This window comes from Phoenix dactylifera, unplaced genomic scaffold (assembly GCF_009389715.1).
Source record: "Phoenix dactylifera cultivar Barhee BC4 unplaced genomic scaffold, palm_55x_up_171113_PBpolish2nd_filt_p 001544F, whole genome shotgun sequence".
Lineage (NCBI taxonomy): Eukaryota > Viridiplantae > Streptophyta > Magnoliopsida > Arecales > Arecaceae > Phoenix > Phoenix dactylifera.
In genome coordinates this window covers 73,411-86,816 of record NW_024068852.1, presented here as the reverse complement: position 1 = coordinate 86,816, position 13,406 = coordinate 73,411, and the positions used below count along the sequence as shown (strand labels likewise).

The 13,406-nt window shown below is 37.9% G+C and overlaps 1 pseudogene; it reads right to left on the bottom strand.

Moving 5' to 3' along the window:
* Positions 1-1,461: 1,461 nt before the first annotated feature.
* LOC120108772 lies at positions 1,462-1,559 on the bottom strand (annotated as a pseudogene).
* Positions 1,560-13,406: the final 11,847 nt, after the last annotated feature.

The window sequence follows — 13,406 nt, the reverse complement described above, 5'->3', positions numbered from 1 at the left end:
GATTGACATTCTGAAACTTTAAGACCATTAGATTAATACGAAACCTTGCTACTTTCTGTTTTTAATTTTCGCATTTAATTTTAGAATCAGAATTTTATTGTTATCAATATCTCATTAACCCTTGTTGCTAATTGAAAATTTAAAAAAAAAAAAACTTTAAGAAAAGATCAAGGGTGATTATTCAAAAATTAAAAAAAAAGAGAGGAAAAACCTAAAATTCAAATTTCAAATTTCAGATTCAAATTTCAAACTTCAACTCATAAAATTTTAAAAAAAAAATAAATAATTTGCTCGATCACCTATTCAATGAATTTAATGTCATGTCATAAAACATTAAAAAAAAAAAATCTCTTGATTGTTGCATATAGTATAAGGCATCAGTATAAAATATTCTAAGGGCTGAACCCATTTAAAAAGATAAGGTCGGGATTTCATCACTCGTCCTTAGCCCAAAAATCACCCCATTGCATAAATATCCTAAGCTTAACTAAAATCAACTAGACGTTGGCCCCTAAGGACATTCGAGCTCAATAGGACGAAGACCACCGAAAGTTGCACCAATTTCGCTCTGTGGCTTAGTTGATGTCTAGGCAAGCTTTGTCCCTATAAGGGAGACAGTTCATCTGTTCGAGGCAAGTGGGTTTTAAGTGGGCCTTTGCGAACGCATCGTGACCCCTCCACTTACCTGGGAGCTTACCTGGTCAACTCGGTTCATTAGACCGGATTGGAGGCTTAGGTGCCCTCTTCAGACCAGTTAGGAGCTGTCTAGAAATTTAAGAAAAACATTAGAAATTGAGGTGTAATGTTTAGTTGCATGTTTGATTGTGAATAGATTTTTGTTTTAGGGTGTAGTTTAGGGTATCTTTAGTTGGTACTTATATTTATATTTATTTTTTTAAAAAAAACATAAAATAAATTTAATTAAATTTTGATGCTAGGTTGGAATAGGGACGACACCGGTCGATTAAGTCGTACAACTTTAGATCATCCCTTAGGACACATCCTTGAAATTCCTTCGCAGTATCTCACACCTTGTGAGATGGCAAATTTTCCTGATGATGTAGGAAGTCACCATGGTGATGAAGGTAGACCCCCAGTTATGACACTTCGACAATACTTACACCCCACCAGGACTAGTCAACCTTCATGCATGATTATTCCTGAAAACGTAGGACACTTTGAAATCAAACCAGGAGTAATTCAATTGCTGCCAAAGTATCATGGAATGGAATCCGAGAACCCTTATCTTCACCTTAAGGATTTTGAGGAAATTAGCATCACATTTAGAGTGCCAAATGTATCGGAAGATGTCCTTAAATTGACCTTGTTCCCTTTTCCTTAAAGGATAAAGCCAAAACATGGCTGAACTCCTTGAGACCTAGATCGCTAGGAACATGGCATGATATGCAAAAAGAATTCTTGAAAAAATTCTTTTCCGCACAAAGGACTAACTTTTTGAAAAGGCACATTAGTAACTTCCAACAAAAAGACCATGAAACATTTTATGAATACTGGGAGAGATTTAAAGATTTGCTTCTCTCTTGTCCTCATCATGGGTTTGAAACATGGAGAACCATTAGTTTCTTTTACGAAGGATTGTCTCCACAGTTAAAACAATTTATAGAGACTATGTGCAATGGTCTATTTTTGGAAAAGCAACCCGATGAGGCATGGGACTATTTAGATTCTCTCGCAGAGACTGCACAATTATGGGATACAGGGGATAGAGTGAATAAACCTTTACCTAAGCCTACTAGCATTGGACACGGGGGCCTTTACAACCTTAGTACTCAGGATGATATTCAGGCTAAAATGGCAGCCCTTACTAGGAAGGTAGAGGAAATTGAACTTAGAAGGATTGAACCCGTCAAGACCGTAGAACATAACAGCGAGTGTTGTAGGGATTTGTGATCCCATCTCAACTGATCCCACAATGCATCAATCTTGCACGATCAGGCAATATTGATACCTATCAAAAATCTTTCAATAATCCTTTTCGTACTTACTGTTGGAATTTGTATCCTAAATGTCAATCGTCAGCATATTGATGATTGAATTTTGTAAATGAATTGACAAATTAATAAAGTGTTATTTGGCATTATTCATCATTTCATCTTCAAATGAACTCTTATATGATGAAGTCCTTAGGACTTATGTTATGATAAAGGAGGATTTATCTTTGAGTCCTTAAACTTGTTTGCGACGAAATGATATGTTGTTACTAGGACGACAACATTATCGAGATTAGGTCGTTGTGTGACATATACGTTGGTTGTCCTCTTAACCAAGGAGTGTGGAGACACTGGTATGCCACACAAGTGAAGTGTAGAAGTACATTTCACTAAACGTGACCAATTCCGAAACGCTCTACTGTCGAGAGATGTTCCGAGTGGATATGGGTATAAGTTTGGCCCTCTGACCTGAGACGCGCAACCTGTGACTAGCAAGCCAACTCACTGTACTTTGGTACCACGGACTACCTGAATTTCTAATTCAGTGACGGAAGGTCACTGGGTGCAGTCAAGTACTTGCGTAGTCAGTTGTGAGTCAAGATGGAATTGACCCCTCCTGAAAACAGGAGATAATGTCTTGTGATTAATTTAGCAAAACCTTGGCCAGGGTAATCCCAGTGAGGAGTCACGGGATATCTAAAGTTAATCACATAATGGATGTACTAATTATAGGGTTGACAGTGAGCTCTAAGTCATCCTGGCATTAGGAGTCAAAAGGGATTGAATTATACAGTAACCATAGTTCAGGGTTCCAAAATATTTGCTTCGCATATATTCGACCTATCCGGACGTCGGGTACCATTGCTAGATGGTCACATCGATTTGTGTAGAAAATTGTTCCTATACTACCGGCTTAGGTTCGAACCTATGAGGTCACACGCATAGAAGATTCCTGATTGATCAAGAAAGCTGATGAATGATTAAGAATCATTCAGGGATAATTTGGTCAATTTGATTGGCAAATTATCTTATAAAATAATTAAAGTAATTATTGAAGGATTAATTAGTAATTAAATTACTAATAAACTCAATTTGATTGAGTAATTGTGCTAAGGATGAGCCAAATTGAATTGGATTCAAGTTTGGGCTCAATCAAGGTTTTGACCTGATTGGATTAGGTCAGAACCAAAAAGGACTTAAGCTAATCAAATTAATTTTAAATTAATTTGTTCTTAATTGGGGATTGACCTAATTGAATTAGGTCCAACACAAAGTAATAATTCAATTTGATTGAGTTTGCATGAGCCAAAATTGAATTGGATTCAATTTGAGCTCAATCAAGGTCTGACCTGATTAGATTGGGTTCAACCAAAATTGCTTTGTTTTAATTCGGGTTTGACCAAATTTGATTAGGTGCAACCTAAGGGGATTAGGCTCAGATGATGTGGCAATTATTGGTGACATGGAATTGGATTTCATGAATTTTAAATAAACCAAAATTATTGCATGGCACATGGACCCATTGCTTGACACATGGCGACATTGTTTGTTATTTGAATTTAAATTCAAACATTAAGCAATGTGTTAAATGATTTTAATCACTCAAACCATCAGCCAAGGTGGCGTCTGAGTTTTTGAATGGATTAAATTCGAATTTCAAGAGGTGATTTTCGAAATTATGAAGTGTTTTACCTTGCCACATGGATTTCAAATTCCTTCCCTCTTGCACATGTGTTTAAAATTTGAATTTAAATCAGATTTGGTTGAGATCTGATTTGGGTTGTTCCTATTCCTTTGCATGTTCCAACTAAAAGAGGTTTTCTAAAAATAAATTTTGAATTTTGAATGAAAATTCGGAGGCCATTAAAAGGGGTCAAACATGGGCACCAAAAACACATCCAATGCAGCCTTCTTCCTCACCCGCCTCCTCCTCCTCTTCTTCTCCATTTTAGATAGGGTTTTCAGGGTGAATATCTAGAAGATTCAAGATCAAATCTGAGTCCTCTACTTCCCTTACAACCTCATCTCTATCTGCTTCAAGACGATTGATCAAGAGTTGATTGAATCCCGGCGGGCAGATTTCAGCTTTCAAGTCTTCTGCAGCTGCTAGCACTGTTGCGGAAGAAGATCCTTCAGGATTTCGCGTGTACTTCTCGTAGAGGCCATTCATGTGCGTGGCTGCGAAGTCAAGAATTAGATTCACAACTTTCATCCATCATAAAAGGTATTAATCTAGCATTAATCATTTATTATGGTGTCAAGGTCTAGGTCCAATTCCCCGAGGTTTTACCCTCTTTTGGGGCTCCTCACGGAGATATCTCCAGAATCCATTCGATGGATATTCAGAGATTAATTGGAATAGAGTTCTTAAGTTTCAGATCTGATAGTTAATCATGCATAAAAGTTTTAGCATAATTGTTTAAACGATTCCGGCATAATCCTATGTGTTCTTAAGGTGCTGATTTCTAGATTTGATCTTGTAAGCATGCATGAATTAAATTGTTTGATTCGGTTTTTTCTGCTGCGTTTTAAAACTTAAAAAAAACTACGTATGGCTTGATCCCCCTTATGAAGGGGTACGTAGGCAACCCGATCAGGTTCAGCCATGGTTTTCAAAAAAAAAAAAAAATTCAGCATGCTAAACACCGAAGAACCTAGGATTCACTTACATTGGTATCAGAGCCAGGTTTATGTTTAAACTTTTATGTTTTAATTCTTGTAATTAAATCTAAAATTATTAACATGTTTAGATTAGATCTAAAGTGCTTTTTATGATTGATTTAATTGCTGATTATGCATGATTAAGTAGATCTGAAATTTTGGATGCATATGATGCATGTTTGTGTTAGGATTAGTAACATGAATAAATCTGAAATCATAATATTATTTAGATTAGATCTAAATAAAGTTTATAATTCATATGATCTCTGATTTTAATGAACAAATCAGAATAAAAGTGAAAAAACAAATACATAAGATGTATGTTGTTTGTATTAATTCATGTTGTTATGTATATGTGATGCATGAACATAAAACATAATGACTTAAACATGAATTAAATCTGATTACATGTGATTAATTACAAAAACTCAGATCTGAAAATGTGTTTTAAGAACTGAAAGATTGTAATTAATATGTAATTAAAAAGAAATATGCAATGATCAAAACTTTCATAAGTCTAAACTTAATTGAGAATTAAGTGTTATGAAATAGAATTGTAACTCAATTAATTGACATTGCATAATTCTTTGGGCATATGGGTTAGCTTGAATCAAGTTCTTAGGATTGGGTTAGACCTAAGGTTAGAATCGAACATGGTCTAATTAGAGTTAATTGATCAAATCTAATTAAGTAGTAACTAGATTAGGTCAAGGAAACTCTAGGTTAAATACAATAGTTGTAGATTGATCAATTCCATGTCTTTGATTAGACCAAGATGGAACTTGATTTAGGCTCAGAGGTGTAGCCCGAGTCATTTGAGTAATCAAATCGAAATTGATTAACCAGTCGGTGTCTAAGGTAAGTTTGGCAGTTTTGACCGGTGGTTTTTAATTGGGAGCTACTCGCACTGATTCGTCTTTGTCGAGTTAATGGCATATCCCTTCCACCGATCTCACTTACCTGGCCGACATGGTCAATCACATTTTGATTGGATCACTTAATGATTCGAGTTAGCCCATGTCTTAAGGAAAATCAGTATGACTAATTTAGGTGTCTCCTTAACCGGTTTGAGTCTAATCTGATTTGGTGAAGTCAGTGGGAGAAATTAGACTAACCGGATCTTCTCATCTATCCTAATTATGAAATCCTCTAAAATTATTAGGTCCTTAAAATGAAATGGTTATGGAGATAACTAGGTCATAGCCTCCCATTAAGTTGGGTGATAATGGGTCCAATGTTTTGATAATTATTGGAGGCGCCACACGCCTGGTACTTATCAAGCATTGGAATTGTCATTCAATATATGATGAGTTAAGTGTACCTTCAATAGGCGGTCAGGTGAGCCGAGCCACACTCGGGCTTGGTCATCTATTAATTGATTAGACTTAACCCTATCATTTAAAGGTTGGACCTGACTAGGATATTCGGTGGAGGCGCCACACGCCTGCCGGAAAACCTAGGGCAAAATCATCACTAGAAGTTGCTTGGTGAAGCAATTGGTTAAGAACCTACCGATAGGTGCATATGGGTTGGCCGAGCCACACTCGGGCCTATATGGGATCTATTGGGTTCTAGTGCCCACTAAAGAATTAGGAGTAATTTTTTGAATTAGAGGTAGAGGCTACCAATTTGTATAAAATAGTGGGAATATCTTTAGACTAAAGTCCAAGTCTACTGTGTTTAGTCAATTCATATACTAATAGCCAAATTTTCTTTTTATGCAGAAATGGCCACTAATTTATCACTTCGCTCATTGTTGGACAATGACAAGTTGACTGGTCCAAATTTCAATAATTGGCATAGAAAACTGAAAATAGTGCTAGAGCATGAGAGGATCCTTTATGTGATAACGGATCAAGCACCTGAGCAGCCCGCTGCTAATGCATCAAGATCGGCCAGAGACACTTATCAGAAGTGGCTCAGTGACCGGATCACTGTTCGATGCATCATGTTGGCAGCAATGAGTGATGAGTTTAGTAGGCGTTTTGAGAATACGCAGCCGGAAGATATCATTCAAGTGTTGAATGAATCATTCGGCGTTCCTGACGACGTTGAGAGGCACAAAACTAGTTGTGCCATCTTCAGCGCCCGAATGAAAGATGGGACCTCGGTAACTGATCATGTACTGTACATGATTGAGTTGATCGAGCATCTAAGCGCTCTTGGCTTTCCCCTTCATGATCAATTGGGGAAGGATGCCATACTAAACTCATTGCCTGAATCATACCGTCCTTTTCTCACTCATTTTCGTATGACGAAATCTGTAGTGAATTATCACCAATTGTTGGGGTTACTACAGACGTTTGAGAATGATCACCAACTTCTTAAGAAGACGGTGAATTTAGTGGGAGGTTCATCCAAGGGTCGCTCCTTTAAGAAAGGAAAAAAGAAAAATAAAATCCAAAAGAAACAGGTGCACCATGCTCAGCCTAGTCAGAAAAAGAATAAAAAGGCTGATCAGAGCAAGGCGGAGTGCTTCTTCTGCAAGAAGCAAGGACATTGAAAGAGGAACTGTCCTCTTTACATTACATCCCTCGATCCGAACCGGCCTAAGAAAAGTGGGCAATCAGTTGCCAATCAAGGTACTTATATGATAACACCTTGCAATTTTTCTATTTGTGATAATTCGACCTAGGTATTGGATACCGGTAGTCCTTTTAATATTTGCAATTCGTTGCAGGGGCTACAAGTCAGTAAGAGGTTTGAAGAAGGAGAAAGGTTCCTGAATGTTGGAGATGGAAGACCAGTTCCAGTTCTAGCTTTAGGAATTCTTAAACTTGAATTCAGCTCTCATGTAAATGTCCTTAGTGATTGTCACTATTGTCCAAGTTTTCTATTGAATATCATTTCTGTAGGCCTTTTGACCAAAAATGGTTATGAAATATCAATAAAAAAGGATTATTGCAATGTCATTTGGAATGGTGTTGTTGTAATGAATGGAATTTTGAGTAATGGCATTTACATTTTGTCACAGCCTGTTCATGTAATGTATAAATCCAATAAGCGCCCTAGAATAGATAATGTCACGGATGTCTACCTTTGGCATCATAGGCTAGGTCATATTAACAAGAATAGGATGAACAGGTTAAGTAAAGAGGGAATCCTTGATGTTAATGATTGTGAATCATTGACAACCTGTGAATCATGTCTTCTTGGTAAAATGACCAAATCACCTTTTACCAGAAAAGGTGAACGAGCCAGTGACTTATTGACCCTTGTACATTCTGATGTATGTGGGCCAATGAGCACAGATGCTAGAGGTGGGTATTCATATTTCATTACGTTTACAGACGACCTTTCTAGGTATGGTTATGTCTATTTAATGAGACATAAATCTGAATCATTTGAAATGTTCAAATTATATCGTAATGAAGTAGAAAAACAAACTGAAAAGAGTATTAAAACTCTTCGATCAGATCGAGGAGATGAATACCTCTCCAGTGAATTTTTGACATATCTAGGAGAAAATGGGATTCTCTCCCAATAGACTCCTCCTGGTACACCACAATATAATGGTGTGTCAGAAAGGAGAAATCGAACTCTGTTAGACATGGTTCGATCCATGATGGGGTTTGCTAATCTGCTCATATCCTTTTGGGGATATGCTCTTGAGTCAGCCTGCTATATTCTAAATAAGGTTCCAAGTAAGTCTGTAAATAAAACACCACATGAGATGTGGACTGGACGTAAGCCGATGCTCTCTCACCTTAGGATTTGGGGGTGTCCGGCGTACGTCAAACGTTTGAAGACAGACAAACTTGAACCCAAGTCTGACAAATGTTTCTTTGTTGGTTACCCTAAAGAAACTAAAGGATATTACTTCTACTTTGCTGAAGAACAAAAGTTGTTCGTAAGCAATAGAGCAATTTTCTTAGAAAAGGAATTCCTTGGTGAAGGAACAAATAGCTCTAATGTTGAGCTTAGAGAAGTTCAACATGTAGAAGATCCGACACCATCTACTGAACCAGTTGAGTCGGATTTGATTAGATCAGATCCAGAACCCATATTAGATGCACCATTAAGGCGATCGGGTAGAGTACCACGTCAGCCGGACAGATACTACGGTTTCTTGGTCCGAGATGGGGATCCTATCAAACTTGATGAAAACGATGAGGATCCGATCACATATATGGATGCAATGCAGAGGTATGGCTCTGATAAATGGCTTGGAGCCATGCAATCCGAAATGGAATCCATGAAGGTCAATGATATTTGGACATTAGTTGACCCACCCGAAGGAATTAAATCCATAGGGTGTAAGTGGATATTCAAAAGGAAACGGGGCGCAGACGGAAAAGTAGAGACCTATAAAGCCCGTCTGGTTGCCAAGGGTTATCGTCAACGTTATGGTATTGACTATGACGAGACGTTTTCTCCTGTGGCAATGCTCAAGTCCATTCGGATTGTGCTTGCGATAGCAGCACATTTAGACTATGAAATCTGGCAAATAGATGTAAAGACCGCATTTCTAAATGGAGATTTAGAAGAGGAAGTGTATATGATACAACCTGAAGGTTTTACATCTGCAGATGAGTCTAAAGTGTGCAAGCTTCAAAAATCCATTTATGGATTAAAGCAAGCTTCACAGAGTTGGAATATACGTTTTGATAAGGTAATCAAAACATATGGCTTCATTAAGAATGAAGAGGAACCTTGCATTTATAAATGGGCAAATGGTTCAGTTATTATATTCTTTATTTTGTATGTGGATGACATTCTTTTAATCGGAAATGACATTCCTGCATTACAAGGAATAAAGGTTTGGCTATCATCTCAATTTGCCATGAAGGATTTGGGAGAAGCATCTTACATCCTAGGGATGAAGATCTATAGAGATAGATCTAGAAGATTGCTTGGATTATCCCAATCCACATACATTGATACTATACTGAAGAGGTTCAGTATGATTAATTCCAAGAAAGGCTATCTTCCGATGGGCTATGGAATTAACCTCTCTAAAAGGGATTGTCCGACAACCCCTCAAGAAAGAGTGAGTATGGATAGAATTCCATATGCTTCGGCAGTGGGATCTATAATGTATGCCATGACATGTATTAGACCAGACGTGGCATACTCACTAGGAGTAGTGAGCAGATACCAGTCTGATCCAGGTAGCAACCACTGGAAGGTTGTAAAAACCATCCTTAAGTATTTGAGAAATACTAAAGATCAGTGGCTTGTCTATGGTGATTCTGACTTAAAACTTGAGGGATATACTGATTCAAGTTTTCAGTCAGATCAAGATGATAGCAAGAGCATGTCAGGATATATCTTCACTCTTAAGGGTGGGGCCATCTGCTGGAAGAGTTCCAAGCAGCATACAGTGGCAGATTCTACATGTGAAGCAGAATATATCGCAGCATCTGATGCCGCGAAGGAAGCTGTATGGTTGCGGAAGTTCATCACCGAGCTTGGAGTGACACCCTCCATTGATGGTCCAGTGCCTGTATTTTGTGACAATACTGGGGCCATAGCTCAAGCAAGAGAACCCAAAGCACATCAGCGGACCAAGCATATTCTACGTCGCTACCACCTGGTTCGAGAGATCATCGATCGAGGTGATATTGATCTTCAGAAGATTGACACAAAAGAAAATCTGGCTGACCCATTTACCAAAGTCCTCGGCATCAAAGAGTTCGACGAACACAAGTCGAAGATGGGTATTAGATACTGTGCCGATTGGCATTAGGCTAAGTGGGAGTTGTTGGAATTTGTATCCTAAATATCAATCGTCAGCATATTGATGATTGAATTTTGTAAATGAATTGACAAATTAATAAAGTGTTATTTGGCATTATTCATCATTTCATCTTCAAATGAACTCTTATATGATGAAGTCCTTAGGACTTATGTTATGATAAAGGAGGATTTATCTTTGAGTCCTTAAACTTGTTTGCGACGAAATGATATGTTGTTACTAAGACGACAACATTATCGAGATTAGGTCGTTGTGTGACATATATGTTGGTTGTCCTCTTAACCAAGGAGTGTGGAGACACTGGTATGCCACACAAGTGAAGTGTAGAAGTACATTTCACTAAACGTGACCAATTCCGGAACGCTCTACTGTCGAGAGATGTTCCGAGTGGATATGGGTATAAGTTTGGCCCTCTGACCTGAGACCGCAACCTGTGACTAGCAAGCAACTCACTGTACTTTGGTACCGGACTACCTGAATTTCTAATTCAGTGACGGAAGGTCACTGGGTGCAGTCAAGTACTTGCGTAGTCAGTTGTGAGTCAAGATGGAATTGACCCCTCCTGAAAATAGGAGATAATGTCTTGTGATTAATTTAGCAAAACCTTGGCCAGGGTAATCCCAGTGAGGAGTCACGGGATATCTAAAGTTAATCACATAATGGATGTACTAATTATAGGGTTGACAGTGAGCTCTAAGTCATCCTGGCATTAGGAGTCAAAGGAATTGAATTATACAGTAACCATAGTTCAGGGTTCCAAAATATTTGCTTCGCATATATTCGACCTATCCGGATGTCGGGTACCATTGCTAGATGGTCACATCGATTAGTGTAGAAAATTGTTCCTATACTACCGGCTTAGGTTCGAACCTATGAGGTCACACGCATAGAAGATTCCTGATTGATCAAGAAAGCTGATGAATGATTAAGAATCATTCAGGGATAATTTGGTCAATTTGATTGGCAAATTATCTTATAAAATAATTAAAGTAATTATTGAAGGATTAATTAGTAATTAAATTACTAATAAACTCAATTTGATTGAGTAATTGTGCTAAGGATGAGCCAAATTGAATTGGATTCAAGTTTGGGCTCAATCAGGGTTTTGACCTGATTGGATTAGGTCAGAACCAAAAAGGACTTAAGCTGATCAAATTAATTTTAAATTAATTTGTTCTTAATTGGGGATTGACCTAATTGAATTAGGTCCAACACAAAGTAATAATTCAATTTGATTGAGTTTGCATGAGCCAAAATTAAATTGGATTCAATTTGAGCTCAATCAGGGTCTGACCTGATTAGATTGGGTTCAACCAAAATTGCTTTGTTTTAATTCGGGTTTGACCAAATTTGATTAGGTGCAACCCAAGGGGATTAGGCTCAGATGATGTGGCAATTATTGGTGACATGGAATTGGATTTCATGAATTTTAAATAAACCAAAATTATTGCATGGCACATGGACCCATTGCTTGACACATGGCGACATTGTTTGTTATTTGAATTTAAATTCAAATATTAAGCAATGTGTTAAATGATTTTAATCACTCAAACCATCAGCCAAGGTGGCGTCTGAGTTTTTGAATGGATTAAATTCAAATTTCAAGAGGTGATTTCGAAATTATGAAGTGTTTTATCTTGCCACATGGATTTCAAATTCCTTCCCTCTTGCACATGTGTTTAAAATTTGAATTTAAATCAGATTTGGTTGAGATCTGATTTGGGTTGTTCCTATTCCTTTGCATGTGCCAACTAAAAGAGGTTTTCTGAAAATAAATTTCAAATTTTGAATGAAAATTCGGAGGCCATTAAAAGGGGTCAAACATGGGCACCAAAAACACATCCATTGCAGCCTTCTTCCTCACCCGCCTCCTCCTCCTCTTCTTCTCCATTTTAGATAGGGTTTTCAGGGTGAATATCTAGAAGATTCAAGATCAGATCTGAGTCCTCTACTTCCCTTACAAGCCTCATCTCTATCTGCTTCAAGACGATTGATCAAGAGTTGATTGAATCCCGACGGGCAGATTTCAGCTTTCAAGTGTTCTGCAGCTGCAAGCACTGTTGCGGAAGAAGATCCTTCAGGACTTCGCGTGTACTTCTCGTAGAGGCCATTCGTGTGCGTGGCTGCGAAGTCAAGAATCAGATTCACAACTTTCATCCATCATAAAAGGTATTAATCTAGCATTAATCATTTATTATGGTGTCAAGGTCTAGGTCCAATTCCCCGAGGTTTTACCCTCTTTTGGGGCTCCTCACGGAGATATCTCCAGAATCCATTCGATGGATATTTGGAGATTAATTGGAATAGAGTTCTTAAGTTTCAGATCTGATAGTTAATCATACATAAAAGTTTTAGCATAATTGTTTAAACGATTCCGGCATAATCCTATGTGTTCTTAAGGTGCTGATTTCTAGATTTGATCTTGTAAGCATGCATGAATTAAATTGTTTGATTCGGTTTTTTCCGCTGCGTTTTAAAACTTAAAAAGAACTACGTATGGCTTGATCCCCCTTATGAAGGGGTACGTAGGCAACCCGATCAGGTTCAGCCATGGTTTTCAAAAAAAAAAAAAATTCAGCATGCTAAACACCGAAGAACCTAGGATTCACTTTCACTTACAACCCTGGATGGAAGAACCATCCAAATTTCAGGTGGAGGAATGACCAACCTCAACAAGTATATAACCCAACTCCTCCACCTCCGCAACCTCATTATGCACACGCACCCCCTCAAAAATCCAGTCTCGAAGAAACTTTGCAATCTTTCATGCAAGGTCAAGCTAAAATCAATGATGAATTAAGAAATCAACTGACAACGCTGACCACTGCTTTAAGTGCTCAAGAGAAGGGTAAGGTACCAGCTCAACCACAACCTAACCCTCAAGTCTACGGCGGTAGCAATGCATCATCTTCAACTTCGCATAAAGAACAAGCAAAGAGTATAATAACTTTGCGAAGTGGAAAGATTATTGACCGACCAGTCCCAGAACAAACACAAGTCATACCTGATTCTGACCCTCCCAAGACAAAAGAAAAGGATAATGAAGAAACTGAAGCACCAACATCTACTGAAAAAATTGAATGTCCTTTTCCTGC